Source organism: Salmo trutta, chromosome 1 (assembly GCF_901001165.1).
Source record: "Salmo trutta chromosome 1, fSalTru1.1, whole genome shotgun sequence".
Lineage (NCBI taxonomy): Eukaryota > Metazoa > Chordata > Actinopteri > Salmoniformes > Salmonidae > Salmo > Salmo trutta.
In genome coordinates, this window is record NC_042957.1 from 12,598,032 (window position 1) to 12,619,331 (window position 21,300).

General features: G+C 42.3%; 1 protein-coding gene across 1 annotated transcript in view; it reads left to right on the forward strand.

Annotated features, from left to right (window-relative positions):
• LOC115175637 (disks large-associated protein 2) overlaps nucleotides 1–21,300 on the forward strand; it is a gene marked incomplete at its 5' end in the record, with an annotated part of 191,923 nt that overhangs the window by 25,691 nt on the left and 144,932 nt on the right. The window lies entirely within an intron of this gene.

Genomic DNA, 21,300 nt, shown 5'->3' on the forward strand with positions numbered 1-21,300 from the left:
ACACAGAGACACAGAGACACAGAGACACAGAGACACAGAGAGACAGACACACAGAGAGAGAGAGCCAGGCTCACCGTACGTACACAGGTTCTCAGACTTCATTACTAATTGGGTCGACATCTGGTTATGTCAAGAGGGCAAGGGCTCACTGAAGAAGATGTCTGTGTATAAGAGAATACACTCGTTTCAGGCACTCATTACAAGAGAACAAGACCAAAATTCCCCAAGAAATATTAGGTTACAAGTTTCTATTTATAGCTTCTGTGCACACATGAAATAGATCATTCATTAGGCATTATTTACCTCATCCCCATATTATTACTTACCCTCTTGCTCTTTTGCGCCCCAGTATCTCTACTTGCACATCATCATCTGCACATCTATCAGTCCCGTGTTAATGCTAAATTGTATTTATTTCGCCTCTATGGCCTATTTATTGCCTACCTACCTACTCTTCTACATTTGCACACACTGTACATCGATTTTTCTATATTTTTTTTTATTGTGTTATTGATTGTACGTTTCTTTATGTGTAACTCAGTGTTGTTGTTTTTGTCGCACTGGTTTGCTTTATCTTGGCCAGGTCACAGTTGTAAATGAGAACTTGTTCTCAACTGGCCAACCTGGTTAAATAAAGGTGAAATAAAAAAGAAATACAAATATTTAGGACTCAGGCCATGTCTTTCCTGTTGGGGCTGCCCTATAGGGATCTGCAAGCTGTAAGTCACCTCAATTGAGGGCAACTAAACGTTTTGATGCAGCAGTTACCCCCCTCAGTTTCCCTCCCTTTTTCCCTCCCCTTCTATTTGTGAAGCCCCTACTCATCCCTCTCGTCAAGCTTTTCTGAAGTGATGCCTAAGATTGGTACACGGAAGCCTACTCTGCAAGATGAAATGAGCATTGTCACAGGCCGTTGCCTAGTTACTGGGGACAGGGGCCATCTCCATAGGGAAAAGACTCAGCCGGGGCTAACTGTCTCTGACGCCGACACCCCTCACAACTGTATGCCTCAGTAAGTGACTTTGGAGAAAGCAAACACCATTAAAAAAGGAAATGCTCTGCATTAGCTGTTTGATGGCATGGTTGTTATTAGCCCAGATCGAATCGGTCTTATTCGCTGCACGGGGCAAATACATGTGGAATAGGGGTGTGAACGTTTAAACATAAAAAAAAAAAAACGAATTGGTATCCTTAAATTAACCTGTTATGGATAGGGGGCAGTATTTTCACGGCCGGATAAAAAACGTACCCGATTTAATCTGTTTATTACTCCTGCCCAGAAACTAGAATATGCATATAATTACAAATACCTCATAAATGCTATAACTTAAATTTCTCAAACATATGACTATTTTACACCATTTTAAAGATAAGACTCTCGTTAATCTAACCACATTGTCCGATTTCAAAAAGGCTTTACAGCGAAAGCAAAACATTAGATTATGTCAGGAGAGTACCCTGCCAAAAAAATCACACAGCCATTTTCAAAGCAAGCCTATATGTCACAAAAACCAAAACCACAGCTAAATGCAGCACTAACCTTTGATGATCTTCATCAGATGACACTCCTAGGACATTATGTTATACAATACATGCATGTTTTGTTCAATCAAGTTCATATTTATATCAAAAACCAGCTTTTTACATTAGCATGTGATGTTCAGAACTAGAATACCCACCGCAAACTTCCGGTGAATTTACTAAATTACTCACGATTAACGTTCACAGAATACATAACAATTATTTTAAGAATTATAGATACAGAACTCCTTTATGCAATCGCGGTGTCAGATTTGAAAATAGCTTTTCGGCGAAAGCACATTTTGCAATATTCTGAGTAGATAGCCCGGCCGTCACGGCTAGCTAATTTGACACCCACCAAGTTTGGCCCTCACCAAACTCCGATTTACTATAAGAAAAATTGGATTACCTTTGCTGTTCTTCGTCAGAATGCACTCCCAGGACTTCTACTTCAACAACAAATGTTGTTTTGGTTCCAAATAATCCATAGTTATATTGAAATAGCTCCATTTTGTTTGTGTGTTCAGGTCACAATCCGAAGGGTGACGCGCGAGCGCATTTCATGACAAAAGAATTCTAAATATTCCATTACCGTACTTCGAAGCATGTCAAACGCTGTTTAAAATCAAAATGATTTTTTTTCTCGTAAAATAGCGATAATATTCCAACCGGGCGACATTGTATTCATTCAAAGAGAGAAAGAAAAACATGGAGAATTCACATGAACGCGCATCTCCAGTGTCACTGTTGTCAGCCTGACCACTCACAAAATCTCCTGCTGTTTTTCGCCCAGTGACTGGGGAGACGTAATTCCACTCTCTGGTGCCTTCTGAGAGCCAATGGAAGCCTTAGAAAATGTCACGTTACAGTAGAGATGCTGTATTTTCGATAGAGATGCCACAGAAGGAGAACAAATTGTCAGACAGGGCACTTCCTGGGTGGAATCCTCTCAGGTTTTGGCCTGCCATATGAGTTCTGTTATACTCACAGATACCATTCAAACAGCTTTAGAAACTTTAGAGTGTTTCCTATCCAAATATACTAATTATATGCATATTCTCGTTTCTGGGCAAGAGTAGTAACCAGTTTAAATCGGGTACGTTTTTTATCCGGCCGTGCAAATACTGCCCCCTAGCCCCAACAGGTTTTAAAACTGCATTGTTGGCTAAGGGCTTGTCAGTAAGCATTTCACTGTTGTATTCGGTGCATGTACAAATACATTTGATTACATTTTTTTATTTTATATGATTATGTATAGATAGGCCTAGTACACGGTCTGACTGGTGGCCGACCTGTCTATAGTGTGCCCTTCCCCTCTCACTCTGTCCCTCACTAGCTCGCTATGAAAGATGCAAGCATTTGTGTTTTCGGAAGTACAGCAACTAATCAGTCTCCTCTGTTTCAAAAATACTGAATCTTAGGAGTCGATTCCTAGGGGAGTATGTGTTTTCTTTTTACTAAATGTCTCCGATAAGTCACGGTATTTAACAAACTTTAAAGTACTTTTTTAGGAGAGAGTGCTCTGCGATCAGGCAGCAGGCAGGCAGACTGCACACAGGCAGTTTGAGATTATTTTATTGACGCTTCTGGTCTCCCAGTGATGGAGCGGGACTCCTTTACGGACAATTCAAATTCCAATTCAGTGTCTTCAAAAATACACTACATGGCCAAAGGTATGTGGACACCTGTTCGTCAAACATCTTATTCCAAAATCATGGACATTAATATGGAGTTGGTCCACATGGCATTGTCTGTATGTGTTTTTGCGTGTGCGCTTGCGTGAGTGCGTGCGTGGGTGCATGAACGCATGGACAACAGCAGCTGGTGTATTTGGGTTCCTTTTCTGGAACCTTAAACCCAATCTTGGATGAACCCCATCACCCCTCTCTGTCTCTCTTTTTCCCTCTCCTCTCTCATGGCCCACAAGCTCTCATGCACAAACGCGTGCATGCTGCGCGCGCACACACACACACACACACACACACACACACACACACACACACACACACACACACACACACACAACGGAACTGATTTAGAGGGCCTCTATGTGGTTTATGTGGTTTTGCCTTAATATCCCACAAAGATGTCAGTGTGAGGAACCACTTGTGGTGTGTATCGGGTTTTAACATAGTTAACACTGTGTGATTGAACCTGCAGTGCCGTTTCTTTATCTGCAATGTATTGGATTGGGGCTTTGGGCTCTTCTCATGGTGGGTTTGGTCAATGTTCTGCTTCAACTGATACAAGCTGGAGGGATACTGCTGGTCAGTGCATCAGTGAGATATCTGAGACTAATTTAATCAGTTTTGAAGTTATAGTTTTCATCTACAGGAGGAGGATCATAGTACAGTACTGGTTGAGCTCCTTCTCCTCCCTTTCCCTTCATTTCGGGGAGTATATAAAAAAAAGAGAAAAATGCACTTGTGTCACAGTGCTCTGACTGTAATCTGAGTGTCCATCACACCCTTCTCCATGCAGTCCCTAGAGGACCTTTTATTTTCCCTCCTCTACAGTGGCAGAGAGCGGAGAAGTTGGACAGCCCAGGTCACCAGAGTTCCCTTTATCTCCTGTCCCACTGTGACAGGCTGAAAGCCCTAAGGCCTTATATTTCCCACCTCTCAGCTTCCCCTTTTCAACCCAGTGGAGGAAGTCAAAGGGGAGAGAACAGGAACGATGTAGGCCAACGAATGAACACAGACATTTGTAGAGCATGAGAAGAGAATGTCTTATCACATTTAGGCCAGATAGAAGGATCAATGAAATATGAATGAGGAGAGGAGTTTAGATGTAGTTTGCCTATAAAAATAGGGAATGGACAAGGTATAGGTAAGGCATTATCTATTATGTTCACTGAACAAGTGTTTATGGGTCATTAATATGCAAACATGCTCCGAGCACATTGGAACCAGTTTTTTCTAAAGTTATCTGCTAGGATTTCCCCAATCAGATAGAATTAAATGTTAGAATTGGGTGTGCTGGACATTTTTTTTTGCTTGCGCTTTTCTAATAACTAATTTGTGTTCTATTCATGTGCTTTTCTAATAACTGTTTTCTGTGCTCATGCAAGTGACTGACTGTTTTGAGAACAAAAGGTCTCAGCTTAGAGAAAAGAAGCATCATGAAATATTGGTCTGTCACATGTTATGAACCAGTATTGGTCTGTCACATGAATGAAATAAAATGGAAATGATGAATTAATTATGCAAAATCATTCAAATATAACTAATCTGTATATAGCCATATATAAGACAACCTGCGGGACTGCCCCAGCAGAACTCCTGATTTGACATGTGTACTATGGTGCATTGAGTTTGGTTGGAACCTCTCCAGCGCACTGATAATAAAGGATGATTCATTTAAGATTGCCTTTGCGTGTCCCTGGTGGCAATTTCCACGACATGGTGGTGGATTTCCACGACATGGGTTTTTTCTAAACTGAAAAATTTGATTCTGATCATCCAGATAGGGATAAGGGTTTGGTAATACAATCTCACCTTTTAATCAGGATTAAATGTTGTTTTTACATTTTCCAAAACTCAAAAGTTAGTAATTAGGATAGAAGGCATCTGGAGAAAGACACCAGTGATAATACCTATGGACATCTTGTAATGAAGGAGACAGAGAGAGCGGAAAAGCTGAATTGTCTAGCTGAAGAGCAGATCAAGTTGACCGTGCTCCAACAAAAAGAGACAACTGTGTATTCGCTTACTTGAAGTGCGCTTGAAAGATGCTGGGGTTATGTGTTCAGATGAGGAAGATTTCTGAACAATATAGACTTGTGTTTAGAATGAGTTAAGTTATCCAGTGAGATGGTGAATTTTGTGAAAAAAAATATTTAACACTTTTTTTGAGTGTTATATTAAGAGTTTTGCAAACAAAAATTCTTACAATTTACATGCGAACTCGTTTGTCTTGGCTATCTTCATGTAAACTCAGCAAAAAAAGAAACGTCCCTTTTTCAGGACCCTGTCTTTTACAGATAATTCATAAAAATCCAAATAACTTCACAGATCTTCATTGTAAAGGGTTTAACCAGTTTCCCATGCTTGTTCAATGAACCATAAACAATTAATGAACATGCACCTGTGGAACGGTCGTTAAGACACTAACAGCTTACAGACGGTAGGCAAAAAAGGTCACAGTTATGAAAACTTAGGACACTATAAAGACACCTTTCTACTGACTCTGAAAAATACCAGCTCATCTACATGAACGTGCCTCAGGCATGCTGCAAGGAGGCAATGAGACCCTATTGAAATGAGACTGAAATGAGACCCTATTCCCTATATAGTGCACTACTTTTCACCAGGGCACAAAGGACTCTGGTCAAAAGTAGTGCACTATATAGGGATTAGGCTGCCATCTAGGCTGCCGCCAAGGAGACGTTGTATAACAGGAAACATAAGTAGGACTGTTACATCCCCACAACCCCCTCACATACGATATCACCTATCTTCAGCAGGAACTACAGTGCAAATACCATGTAATTTTGCTGCCATGGTAGTGACCAAAAACCATGATGGTACCATGGTATTTTATTTATTGTACCCCCATTGGACATTTTGTAAGGGTTCGGTGCAATACAGTTAAGGTTATTGTATGCTATACACATTTGCTTCTTCTAATCCAGATACTGCGGCTGTTTTAGCTAGATTGGCTACTTTGGGTTGCTTCAACTGTTACTTTGATTACCACACCTTCAGCATCCTTGTAAACCAAAAGTTTGGGTGTGTGATGAGTGTTTGTATGCATCTTTTTTAAACTGCATTCAAAAATGAGCTAATCAAAAAGCAAGAGTTCTGTGTCCAGATAGTTTAATTCTGAGTGCTGGATTTCTCAATTCATGTCCTACTGTACAAGCTTTGCGTCGCACCCGGTCAATGCGGGCATACAGTTGTAAGTGAAAGAGAGCTACCTCGCTATCTGTCTCTTCCACTGACATCATTTGAGTTGCCTAGCAACGGGCTACAGAAAATCATACAGGATACCCACGTCCAAAAAAAGAAACTGTGAAGGCTAAGTTCCTTCATCCCCTACTGTGGTTGTGGGTGTTTACTTTCTAGAATACATTATAGCCTCACCAGTATCCCTTCATTGGAATAACATCAGGATCATATTGGAGGAAGTGTTTCTCCCAGACCCAGAGCATCTTCTTTATCTCTAATTGTTTGTAAAGAGGCAGCTACAGTAGAACTGTGTGATTGTGTGAAATTAAATGGAGTAACTTTTTGCGGGAAGCAATAAGGCTATAAATGCCTTGGTGGTTTCAAAATGCAGTTTGTGCTGATTGCTGGAACAAAATGAAATGGATGCTTTACAAATGTAAAGTCATTGCCAGTTTGGAGTGCTTTGAATATTAGCGTTAAAATGATAGTGCACCTGAGCCCAGTTAGGGTTGCATAATACCAGTACTGCCAACGGGCTCGGGAGGCGAAGGTCGAGTCATGCGTCCTCCGAAACATGATCCGCCAAACCGTGCTTCTTATCACCCGGCCGCTTAACCCGGAAGCCAACCCACAATGATTCAAGTAAAGCAACCCCCCCCCCCCGGCCAAACCCTCCTCTAACCCGGAAGACGCAGGGCCAATTGTGCGCTGCCCTATGGGACTCCCGATCACAGCCGGTTGTGATACAGCCCGGGATCGAACCCGGGTCTGTAGTGATGCAGTGCCTTAGACCGCTGCGCAACTCGGGAGACCCCAGTACTGTACATTTTATCCCAGTGCCAGATTAGTACAGTACATTCTGTTTACTTCACAATCTGTACTTGCAACAGAGGTGGTTCGGAACAATGTGTGTGTGTGTGTGACGAGTAACCTTGCCTGAGAACCTGAAGACTTGCGTTAGCTCCACTGAGTAAATGCCTAGGCTTTATCTCAACTGGCTAATATAGTCTTGTGGTGTGCCGTGCAGGACACTTGGATGTGAACATTCACAGCGACAATGTAGGACTGGGTTCCCCAACTGGCGGCCCGCGGGGGTTTTATTTATCTGTTCCCAAGTATTCCCACGCATAATAGTGAGGCGTGATTGTATACAAATGTAAGAAAGGTTTGAAACTATTATGTGTTAGTCAAATATTATACTGGTTTGGGCTTCTTGCGGTCAATTTGAAGTCTACAAATCATTAGTAATTATGTATCAGCCCCCGACCATCTGCTGAATCTAGTTGATGGTCCCGGATGTAGGAGTTCTACTTCCTGTCGCCTGATTTAAAGTGGCACTCCAGACCCTTTTCACCTAATTTAACACCTAATTTACTTAACAAAAGGCACATCTCAATAGGTGGTCCAGGTACAGTGAATTCAGAAAATATTCAGACCTCTTCCGCATTTTGTTACGTTACAGGCTTATTCAAAAAAAAAATATCTCATCAATCTACGCACAATAGCCCATAATGACAAAGCAAAAACAGGTTTTTAGATTTTTTTGCACAATTTATTAAAAGTAAAAATAAAAAAATACTATATTTATATTAGTATTCAGACCCTTTGCTATGAGACTCAAAATTCAGCTCAGGTGCATCCTGTTGCCGTTGATCATCCATGAGATGTTTCTACAAATTGATTGGAGTCCACCAGTGGTAAATTACATTTTAATTGATTGGACATGATTTGGAAAGGCACCAACCTGTCTATTTAAGGTCCCACAGTTGACATGACAGAGCAAAAATCAAGCCATGAGGTTGAAGGAATTGTCCGTAGAGTTTCAAGGCGACAATTGTGTCGAGGCACAGATCTGGGGAAGGGTACCAAAAAAATGTCTACAGCGTTGAAGGTCCGCAAGAACACAGTGACCTCCATCATTCTTAAATGGAAGAAGTTTGTAACCAGGCCTCCCTTGTGGCGCAGCGGTCTAAGGCACTGGGTTTGGCCGGCTGGGATGTCCTTGTCCCATCGCGCTCTTGTGACTCCTTGTGGTGGGCCAGGCGCATGCACTCTGACTTCGGTCGCCAGCTGTACGGTGTTTCCTCCAACACATTGGTGTGGCTGGCTTCCGGGTTAAGCCAGCAGTGTGTTAAGAAGCAGTGCAGCCCTGTTTTCGAGGGACGCATGGCTCTCGACCTTCGCCTCTCACAAGTCCATACGGGAGTTGCAGCGATGGGACAAGACTGTAACTGGAGGAGTGGGAGGCCCCGGTGCACAACTGAGCAAGAGGACAAGTACATTAGTGTCTAGTTTGAGAAACGGACGCCTCACAAGTCCTCAACTTGCAGCTTCATTAAATAGTAACCGCAAAACACCAGTCTCAACGTCAACAGTGAAGAGGCGACTCCGGGATACTGGCCTTCTAGGCAGAGTTCCTTTGTCCAGTGTCTGTGTTCTTTTGACCATCTTAATCTTTTCTTTTTATTGGCCAGTCTTTTCTTTGCAACTCTGCCTAGAAGGCCAGCATCCCGGAGTCGTCTCTTCACTGTTGACGTTGAGACTGGAGTTTTGCGGGTACTATTTAATGAAGCTGCCAGTTGAGGAATTGTGAGGCGTCTGTTTCTCAAACTAGACTAATGTACTTGTCCTCTTGCTCACTTGTGCACCGGAACCTCCAACTTCTCTTTCTATTCTGGTTAGAGCCAGTTTGCGCTGTTCTGTGAAGGGAGTAGTATACAGCGTTGTACGAGATCTTCAGTTTCTTGGCAATTTCTCGCATGGAATAGACTTCATTTCTGAAAACAAGAATAGGTTGATGAGTTTCAGAAGAAAGGTCTTTGTTTGTAACCATTTTGAGCCTGTAATCGAACTCACAAATGCTTACGCTCCAGATACTCAACTTGTCTTAAGGCCAGTTATATTGCTTCTTTAATCAGAACAACAGTTTTCAGCTGTGCTAACATAATTGCAAAAGGGTTTTCTAATGATCAATTAGCCTTTTAAAATGATAAACTTTAGTTAACAAAATGTTCCATTGGAACACAGGAGTGATGGTTGCTGATAATGTGCCTCTGTACGCCTATATAGATATTCCATTAAAAATATCAGCCGTTTCCAGCAACAATAGTCATTTACAACATTAACAATGTCTCCAATTTATTTCTGATCAATTTAATGGACGAAAAATTTGCTTTTCTTTCAAAAACAAGGAGATTTCTAAGTGACCCCTAACTTTTCAACGGTAGTGTGTGTGTATATACAGTTGAAGTCGGAAGTTTACATTACTACTTAGCCAAATACATTTAAACTCCGTTTTTCACAATTCCTGACATTTAATCCTTCTAAAAATTCCCTGTCTTAGGTCAGGTTATTTTAAGAATGTGAAATGTCAGAATAATAGTAGAGAGAATGATTTATTTCAGCTTTTATTTCTTTCATCACATTCCGAGTGGGTCAGAAGTTTACATAGACTCAATTAGTATTTGGTAGCATTGCCTTTAAATTGTTTAACTTGGGTCAAATGTTTTGGGTAGCCTTCCACAAGCTTCCCACAATAGGTTGGGTGAATTTTGGCCCATTCTTCCTGACAGAGCTGGTGTTACTGAGTCAGGTTTGTAGGCCGTCTCGCTCGCACACGCTTTTTCAGTTCTGCCCACAAATTTTCTATGGGATTGAGGTCAGGGCTTTGTGATGGCCACTCCAATACCTTGACTTTGTTGTCCTTTAGCCATTTTGCCACAACTTTGGAAGTATGCTTGGGGTCATTGTCCATTTGGAAGACCCATTTGCGACCAAGCTTTAACTTCCTGACTGATATCTTGAGATGTTGCTTCAATATATCCACATCGTTTTCCTTCCTCGTGATGCCATCTATTTTGTGAAGTGCACCAGTCCCTCCTGCAGCAAAGCACTCCCACAACATGATGCTGCCACCCCCTTGCTTCACTGTTGGGATGGTGTTCTTCGGCTTGCAAGCATCCCCCTTTTTCCTCCAAACATAATGATGGACATTATTGCCAAACAGTTCTATTTTTGTTTCATCAGACCAGAGGACATTTCTCCAAAAAGTACGATCTTTGTCACCATGTGCAGTTGCAAGACGTAGTCTGGCTTTTTTATGGCGGTTTTGGAGCAGTGGCTTCTTCCTTGCTGAGTGGCCTTTCAGGTTATGTCGATATAGGACTCGTTTTACTGTGGATATAGATTATTTTGTACCTGTTTCCTCCAGCATCTTCACAAAGTCCTTTGCTGTTGTTCTGGGATTGATTTGCACTTTTTGCACCAAAGTACGTTTATCTCTAGGAGACAGCCGTCATACCGCTCAGGAAGGAGCCGCGTGGCTCCTTCCTGAGCGGTATGACGGCTGCGTGGTTCCATGGTGTTTATACTTGCGTACTATTGTTTGTACATATGAACGTGGTACCTTCAGACATTTGGAAATTGCTCCCAACGATGAACCAGACTTGTGGAGGTCTACATTTATTTTCTGAGGTCTTGGCTGATTTCTTTAGATTTTTCCATGATGTCAAGCAGAGACACTGAGTTTGAAGGTAGGCCTTGAAATACATTCACAGGTACACCTCCAATTGACTCAAACGATGTCAATTATCCTATCAGAAGCTTCTAAAGCCATGACATAATTTTCTGGAATTTTCCAAGCTGTTTAAAGGCACAGTCAACTTAGTGTATGTTTTCCCACTGGAATTGTGATACAGTGAATTATAAGTGAAATAATCTGCCTGTAAACAATCGTTAGAAAAATTACTTATGTCATGCACAAAATAGATGTTCTAACCCACTTGGCAAACTATAGTTTGTTAACAAGAAATTTGTGGAGTGGTTGAAAAACGAGTTTTAATGATTCCATCCTAAGTGTATGTAAACTTCCGACTTCAACTTTCTATATATTTTTTTTATTTGAAGTTAACATCTGCATTGTTGGAAAAAGCATGTGTAAGGTTTTTATGCCATCTGAGGTGTAACATTATAGTATGCGAGTGGATATCCCTGTGCCTGCCTGTGGGTGAATGGGTGTGTAAGAAACGTCAGGATCCAATGGATGAGACGAGAGGTCTATCCAATTAAAAGTGTTCCTTGTTATTTATGCACACGTTGTCCGGAGTTCCCTAGTAGTACTAATAAATCCCTTCCCCTGCAGTGAAATCAATATGTGGAGCGCACAGCACTTCAGCCCCAGATATAGCCTCCGATAGGGAAGCCCTGTTTATACAGACAGCCCCGAAACACTTTCACCACTCAATAATGTATATAATATTAAACGTCGTTTGTTTATATTTTCAATGAAGATGCTTTTGAACCTCTTACTACATTGGTAATTTCATTAAGAGAGCATGAGAATACAGACACAAGTAGGCTAGGGAATCTGAGACTGTAGTGTGGCAAGATAAGGTGTCGAAGAGTGTAATGTTTATTGTCAATGGGGGAATACATTATTGTTGGCATGCCAAGTATGGAAGGAAAAACGTGCCATTTTAGAGATGATGTGGTTGGTTAGCCTACCCTATACCTCATGCTCTTACTAGGCGGTGTAGCGTAAGAATACGGGAGGTTTTGAGCAACACAAGTGTATGGTTGCTAACATGAGGAGAGGGGAAAATGTGTGGCCTCATTCTTAAAAGAGTGTACATTAAATGCTTCTGAAGGACATGGATGTTTTGTAACGGTGAAATTACTGTTTCAATTTGCATAGCGGCCATCTATCACAACCAATCAAAGGCTTATGTTTACAAATGTGACAAACACTTTGTTTTTTTACGCACTGGACATGGGGGTTGAGTGTTTCTCGTGTGCATTATCTCATGGTTGGGACTGGGCATAGGGGTGTAGTGTTTCTCAAGCGCATTATCTTGTGGTTGGGACTGGACATGGGGGTTTAGTGTTTCTCGTGTGCATTATCTCATGGTTGGGACTGGGCATAGGGGTGTAGTGTTTCTCATGCGCATTATCTTGTGGTTGGGACTGGGCATAGGGGTGTAGTGTTTCTCGTGCGCATTATCACCAGGTGTTCAGTATTAAATGAGGGGCTGCCAACAAGGACATAAATACAATTATTTTGGGGTCAGCATGATAATGAAAATACTTTGGTTGACTTTTTTTTTTTTAAATCACATGAAAGATGTTTATTATGCCTGAGCTTGTATTTGATTACATACAATATATTGCTGCTGAATGGTTGTCTTTAAGGGATTCAAACTGTTTTCTTCTCCAGTGAATGGGCCATTGTGTTTGTGTGTGTAAGTGCCTGCTTTTGTGAATGTTTATGTGTGTGTGACTGTGTATACGTGTGCGAATGTGTGTGTTCTGAAGTTCACTCAGTACAATATCTAATGAATCACTAGCCCACTGTGATTGGAGCAGTAGATGGACGTTCTAATACCACTAGGTCCCTGATGGACAGTCTGAGTGGTCTCCGTCTATATCAACAGTAACGTGACTGACACTCACACAGAGTCACATATTGTACAGGAGAGACAGTCAAAGCACTGGTTTCACTATATGACAGGGGTGATATCAAAGGGGTATAACATTGGATTTATCTCGATGGGGGATACCCTAGAGCAGGTATTCCCAAACTGGGGTACCCAGGGGTACGCGCAATGCCGTCGGGGTTACGCCAAATAAAAATGTGATTCATAAAAAAAATCCTTAAATAATTCTTCACATTTTCAAACAGTACATTTATATTTTCCAACGGGACTATACATTTGGGTGAGGTCTTTTTCTCACCTGAGTAGCCTCGTTTCACAGCCAAAATAAAATTAAACCATCTAGTGTTCAGCGAAATAACAACACAATGTCAAATACAGGTAACCTCGTCAAATAATTAACATCCAATCACATTAACCATTACTTTCTCACAGGAATTCCACTTTTTTTATTTCACCTTTATTTAACCAGGTAGGCCAGTTGAGAACAAGTTCTCATTTACAACTGCGACCTGGCCAAGATTTAGCAAAGCAGTGCGACACAAACAACACAGAGTTACACATGAAATAAACAAAAGTACAGTCAATAACACAATAGAAAAGTCTATATACGGTGTGTGCAAATGAAGTAAGGTTAGGGAGGTAAGGCAATAAATAGGCCATAGTGGCGAAGTAATTACAATTTAGTAAGTAAACACTGGAGTGATAGATGTGCAGAAGATGAATGTGCAAGTAGAGATACTGGGGTGCAAAGGAGCAAAAAAACAATATGGGGATGAGGTAGTTGGGTGGGCTATTTACAGATGGGCTATGTACAGGTGCAATGATCTGTAAGCTGCTCTGATAGCTGATGCTTAAAGTTAGGAGATCTGAGTCTCTAGCTTCAATGATTTTTGCAATTCGTTCTAGTCATTGGCAGCAGAGAACTGGAAGGAAAGGCGGCCCAAAGAGGAGTTGGCTTTGGGGGTGACCGGTGAAATATACCTGCAGGAGCGCGTGCTATGGGTGGGTGCTGCTATGGTGACCAGTGAGCTGAGATAAGGTGGGGCTTTACCTAGCAAAGACTTATAGATGACCTGGAGCCAGTAGGTTTGGCGACGAATATGAAGTGAGGGCCAGCCAACGAGAGCATACAGGTCGCAGTGGTGGGTAGTATATGGGACTTTGGTGACAAAACGGGTAGCACTGTGATAGACTGCATCCAATTTGTTGAGTATAGTGTTGGAGGCTATTTTGAAATATGACATCGCCGAAGTCAAGTATCGGTCAGTTTTACGAGGATATGTTTGGCAGCATGAGTGAAGGAGGCTTTGTTGTGAAATAGGAGGCCGATTCTGGATTTAATTTTGGATAGGAGATGTTTAATGTGAGTCTGGAAGGAGAGTTTACAGTCTAACCAGACACCTAGGTATTTGTAGTTGTCCACATACTCTAAGTCAGAACCGTCCAGAGTAGTGATGCTAGACGGGCGGGCAGGTCCGGGCAGCGATCGGTTGAAGAGCATGCATTTTGTTTTACTTGCATTTAAGAGCAGTTGGAGGTCATGAAGTAGAGTTGTATGGCATTGAAGCTCGTCTGGAGGTTTGTTAATACAGTGTCCAAAGAAGGGCCAGAAGTATACAGAATGGTGTCGTCTGCGTAGAGGTGGATCAGAGAATTACCAGCAGCAAGAGCGACATCATTGATGTATACAGAGAAAAGAGTCAGCCCGAGAATTGAACCCTGTGGCACCCCCATAGAGACTGCCAGAGGTCCAGACAACAGGCCCTCCGATTTGACACACTGAACTATGTCTGAGAAGTAGTTGGTGAACCAGGCGAGGCAGTCATATGAGAAACCAAGGCTATTGAGTCTGCCGATAAGAATGTGGTGATTGACAGAGTTGAAAGCCTTGGTCAGGTCGATGAATATGGCTGCACAGTATTTTCTTTTATTGATGGCGGTTATGATATCGTTTAGGACCTTGAGCATGGCTGGGGTGCACCCATGACCAGCTCGGAAACCAGATTGCATACCGGAGAAGGTACGGTGGGATTCGAAATGGTCGGTGATCTGTTTGTTAACTTGGCTTTCGAAGAACTTGGAAAGGCAGGGTATGATAGATGTAGGTCTGTAACAGTTTGGGTCTAGAGTGTCTCCCCCCACTAACGGTCCGTATGTAGCCAAACATAGCTGCAGCTCATTCTGTTTGCTCGAAAATGGATTAATGGTAAAAAAAAGTAAGGCCCACAACCATAGAGACGCAAACCAGCAGTACTACACCTGCACCTGTCGACGACACAAGTTGTTCTGCTTCCACAAGCACATCCAATGCTAGCATCAGTATTTTTACATTTGTTGTTAGCCCAGCTATCATGGACACTGATGAATCTGATGCAGCTGAAGAGCCCTCTTACCCGGAAATGCACCGAACAACAGACTGGGACATTGGACCATCGAAGAGGTGCAAATATGATGAGAACTACATTGATTTGGTGTTCACTTATATTTGGAGTAGTGTCTTTCCTCAGCCATAGTGTGTTATATGTGCAAAAGTACTATCTCACAACTCAATGAAACCTTCACTCTTGCGCAGACATTTAGAAACAAAACATGCCAATTTGAAAATAAGCCACAGGAGTTTTTTGAGCGAGAATTAAGACACATTTCGAGTAGTAAGACATGTATAAAAGCAACAGATACCATTAATAAGAAGGAGCTAGAATTGTCTTATATGGTGAGCTACCGAGTGGCTAGGACAGGCAAGCCCCATACTATTGTAGAGGACTTAATACTTCCTGCTGCCGTGGATATGGCTGGGACAATGCTGGGGGAAAAGGCCATAAAAACTATACAGACAATGACTTCATCAAACAACACTGTTTCATGACGCATCAGTGAGATGGCAGGAGATGTTTTGAAACAATTACTGCTTTGCATACAAGCCAGTGATTTCTATGTGTCACAGCTGGATGAGTCAACAGACCTGGTGGGCCTGGCACAGCTCCTGGTATATGTCCGTTACGTTTATGGGTTGTCAATTAAGGAAGACATCCTCTTCTGCAAACCACTGGAAATCAGGACAACAGTAGAGGATATTTTTTAAGTACTGGACAGCTTTGTGACATCAAATGGACTCTGGTGGTCAAGATCTGTTTATCTGTACTGATGGCGCAAAAGCCATGATAGTGGAGTGGTAACGCTTGTGCAAGCAGTTGCTCCCGACGCCACTTGGGTACACTGCAGCATCCACCGAGGCTCTTGCTGCCAAAGGAATATCTGATAGCTTGAAAGACATTTGGGACACTACAGTGAAAATTATAAACTTTGTCTAGGGATAGGCGTCCCGCTAGCGGGACAACATCCGGTGAAATTGGAGGGCGCGCAATTCAAATAAATAATCGTAATGTTAAACATTCATGAACATACAAGTATCTTATATAATTTAAAAGCTTAAATTCTTGTTAATCTAACTGCATTGTCCGATTTACAATGGGCTTTACAGTGAAAGCATACCATGCGATTGTCTGAGGATGGCACCCCACATCAACATATTTTTCAACCAGCACAGGCTTCATAAAATCACAAATAGCGATTAAATAAATCACTTACTTTTGAAGATCTTCCTCTGTTTGCAAACCCAAGGATCCCACCTACAACATGAATTGTCAATTTTGTTAGATAAAATCCTTCTTTATATCCCAAAAAGTCTGTTTAGTTGGTGCCATCGATTTCAGTAATCCACTTGTTCAACATGCAGACAAAGGAGTCCAAAAAGCTACTGCTAAACTTCGTCCAAACAAGTCAAACGATGTTTCTATTTAATCCTCAGGTACTCTAAAATGTAAATAAACTATAATATTTCATACAGAAAGTAGTATGTTCAATAGAAAAGGATAATTAGTAAGTGCGCTCCCTCTCCCTTCTGCGCCGAAAGACTGATATTGTTCCGGTGCTCTCTTCACCGAAACTCCAAATTCTTGGTTGTTTTTAAAAAAACAAGCCTGAAACCTTGAATAAAGACTGTTGACATCTAGTGGAAGCCATAGGAATTGCAATCTGAGAGACAGATTTACATAGGAACTATAGGTTTATAGCCTGGGACCTCAAAGAAAAACATTTCCGATTGGATTTTCTTCAGATTTTCACCTGCCATATCAATTCTGTTATAGTCTCAGACATTAATTTAACAGTTTTAGAAACTTCAAAATGTTTTCTATCCAATGCTACCAATTATATGCATATCCTGGCTTCTGGGCCTGAGTAACAGGCAGTTTACTTTGGGCACGTCAGTCAGGTGGAAATTCAGGAAACTACACCCTATCCCTGAGAAGTTTTAAAGCAAAGGCCTCTGAACTCATGTATTTTCGACACTATGCAATGATATGGGCAGCGACCATGTAACGCTTTTACAACATGCAGAAGTGCGCTGGTTATCAAGGTGGCAAAGTATTGACACCTTTTTTTAAATTGAGAGACGAGCTTAAAGTTTTCTTTAATGTCATACCGCTTGCATGATGACGAGTTTCTCACACGACTGGCCTATCTGGGTGATGTTTTCTCTCGCCTGAATGATCTGAATCTAGTATTACAGGGACTCTCCGAAACTATATTCAATGTGTGGGACAAAATTGAGGCTATGATTAAGAAGTTGGAGCTCTTCTCTGTCTGCATTAACAAGGACAACACACAGGTCTTTCCATCATCGTATGATTTTTCTTTTGTGCAAAATAACTCAAACTTTACGGACAATGTCATAGCGAAGCACTTGAGTGATTTTGCACAAATACACAGGTACTTTCCCGAAATGGATGACACAAACAACTGGATTCGTTATCCCTTTCATACGCTGCCTCCAGTCCACTTATCAATGTCTGAACAAGAGAGCCTCATCAAAATTGCAACAAGCGGTTCTGTGAAAATTGAATTTATTCAGAAGCTACTGCCAGATTTCTGGATTGGGCTGCGCTCAGAGTATACTGCCTTGGCAAATCGCGCTGTTAAGACACTGATGCCCTTTGCAACCACGTACCTATGTAAGAGTGGATTCTCGGCCCTCACTAGCGTGAAACTAAATACAGGCACAGACTGTGTGCGGAAAATGATTTAAGACTGAGACTCTCTCCAATACAACCCAACATTGCAGAGTTTAGATTAGTTTAGTTTATTAATTCGACCATTTTAAAAAACAAGCACACACACAACTTGTAAAAGCCATACATGCACACTTTGCGAGTATGGGTGAATCGGCTCTGAAGAGGTAGAACAGAAAACCAGCAGGCTCTGGACCTCGTAGGGTAAGAGTTGAGTAACCCTGGTCTAGAATGTCATTGTATGCTGTAGCGTTAAGATTTCCCTTCACTGGAACTAAGGGGCCCGAACCATGAAAAACAGCCCTAGACTATTATTCCTCCTCCACTAAACTTTACAATTGGCACTATGCATTGGGGCAGGTAGCGTTCTCCTGGCATCCACCAAACCCAGATTTGTCCGTCAGACTGCCAGATGCTGAAATGTGATTCATCAGTCCAGAGAATGCATTTCCACTGCTCCAGAGTCCAATGGTGGCAAGCTTTACACCACTCCAGCCAATGTTTGGCATTGCGCATAGTGATTTTAGGTATGCTCTCTCTGGTGAAGTATTTTGAAGGATTTTATTTAGATGAAAGTAATTATATAATTTTGGCAAAACATCAATGCACTTTAGGAGAAGCCAGCATCGGAACAGTGCACTGTACACCCGCCAACTTTCCTTTCCAATTCGCAAGTGGCTGAAACCAGAGATCTGTATATAATGATGAGATGCTCATGTCTCTGCCCTAACAATGGGAGTCGTTGTCCCAAAGGCGGATAGGCAGGAAATAAGCTTAGGTCTTTACTATGCCTATAGAAAAGCGCTAGGCTTACTCTGGACAGGTTTTTGCAAGAGTGAGCTCCGCCTCTTCCTCTCTGCTGAAACTACACTGAGTATACGAAACATAAAGGACATCTGCTCTTTGCATGACATGGACTGACCAGGTGAATCAAGGTGAAAGCTATGATTCCTTATTGATGTCACTTGTTAAATCCACTTCAAGCAGTATAGATGAAGGGGAGGAGACAGGTTAAAGAAGGAATTTTAAGCATTGAGACATGGACTTGTATGTGTGCCATTCAGAGGGTGCATGGGCAAGACAACATATTTAAGTGCCTTTGACCGGGGTATGGTAGTAGGTACCAGGCGCACCACTTTGTGTCAAGAACTGCAACGCTATTGGGTTTTCACACTCAACAGTTTAAAATGTAATGAAATTATATTTGTCACATGCGCAGAATACAACAGGTGACTAGGTGGCTGGAGTCTGGCAATTTTTAGGGCCTTCCTCTGACATCGCCTGATTTATAGGTCCTGGATGGCAGGAATCTTGGCCCCAGGGATGTACTGGGCCGTTCGCACTAGCCTCTGTAGCACCTTGCAATCGAAGGCTGAGCAGTTGCCATACCAGGCAGTGATGCAACCAGTCAGGATGCTCTCGATGGTGCAGCTGTAGAACTTTTTGAGAATCTGAGGACCCATGCCAGTCCCAGTCCTGAGGGGGAATAGGCATTGTCGTGCCCTCTTCACGATTGTCTTGGTTTGTTTGGAGCATGATAGTTTGTTGGTGATGTGGACACCAAGGAACTTGAAGCTGTCAACCTGCTCCACTACAGCCCCATCGATGAAAAAAATTAAATAAAAAGTATTATAATAAAAAGAACGGAGGCAGGCTTGGCCCTCCTTTTCCTGTAGTCCACAATTATCTTCTTTGTCTTGATCACGTTGAGGAAGAGGTTGTTGTCCTGACACCACACTTCCAGGTCTCTAACCTTCTCCCTATAGGCTGTCTCATCGTTGTCAGTGATCAGGCCTACCACCGTTGTGTCGACGGCAAACTTAATGATGGTGTTGGAGTCGTGCTTGGCCACGCAGTCATGGGTGAACAGGAGGGGATTAAGCACGCAGCCCTGAGGGTTCCCCAGGATGAAGATCAGAGTGGCAGATGTATTGTTGCCTAACCTTACCACCTGGTGGCGGCCCTTCAGGAAGTCCAGGATCCAGTTGCAGAGGGAGCCGTTTAGTCAATGAACAGCATTCTCACATAGCTGTTCATTTTGTCCAGGTGGGAAAGGGCAGTGTTGAGTGCGATAGAGATTGCGTCATCTGTGGATCTGTTGGGGTGGTATGAAAATTGGATTGGAGTCTAGGGTTTCTGGGATGATAGTGTTGATGTGAGCCATGACCAGCCTTTCATAGCACTTCATGGCTACAAAATTGCCAGAGACTCCAGCCATCCTAGTCATAGAAGTAATTTAGCTCATCTGGTAGGCTTGTGTCACTGGGCAGCTCGCGGCTGGGCTTTGTCATCCGTAATAGTTTGCAAGCCCTGCCACATCTGACAAGCGTCGGAGCCGGTGTAGTAGGATTCAATCTTAGTCCATTTATTTACGCTTTGCCTGGTTGATGGTTTGTCTGAGGCCATAGCAGGACTTATAAGCGTCCGGGTTACAGTCCCGCTCCTTGAATGCGGAAGCTCTATCCTTTAGGTCAGTGTGGATGTTGCCTGTAATCTATGGCTTCTGGTTGGGGTATGTATGTACGGTCACCGTGGGGACAACGTCAGCGATGCACTTATTGATGAAGCTGGTGACTGATGTGGTATACTCATCAATGCCATCGGATGAGTCCTGGAACATTTTCCAGTCTGTGCTGGCAAAATAGTCCTGTAACTTAGCATCTGCGTCATCTGACCACTTCCGTATTGAGTGAGTCACTGGCACTTCCTGCTTTATTTTTTGCTTGTATGCAGGAATCAGGAGGATAGAATTATGTTCAGATTTTCCAAATGGAGGGCGAGGGAGAGCTTTGTACGCGTCTCTGTGTGTGGAGTAAAGGTGGTCTAGAGTTTTTTTCCCTCTTCTTGCACATATAACATGCTGGTAGAAATGAGGTTAAATGGATTTAAGTTTCCCTGCATTACTGCCACTAGGAGTGCTGCCTCTGGATGAGCATTTTCTTGTTTGCTTATGGCTTTATACAGCTCGTTGAGTTCAATCTTAGAGCCAGCATCGGTTTGTGGCGGTAAATAGACAGCTACGAAGAATATAGATGAAAACTTTCTAGGTAAATAATGTGGTCTACAGCTTATCAAGAGATACTCTACCTCAGGCGAGCAAAACCTAAAAAAAAACCTTAATGTTTTATTTTGCGCACCAGCTGTTATTAACAAATAGACACTGACCACCACCCCTTGTCTTACCGGAGGCAGCTGTTCTCTCTTGCCGAAGCACAGAAAAACCAGCAAACTGTGTATTATCCATGTTGTTGTTCAGCCACGACTCGGTGAAACACGAGATATTATAGTTTTTAATATCCGTTGGTAGGATAGTCTTGAACGGAGCTCATCCAGTTTATTCTCCAATGATTGCACGTTGGCCAATAAGACGGATGGTACAGGCGGGTTAAC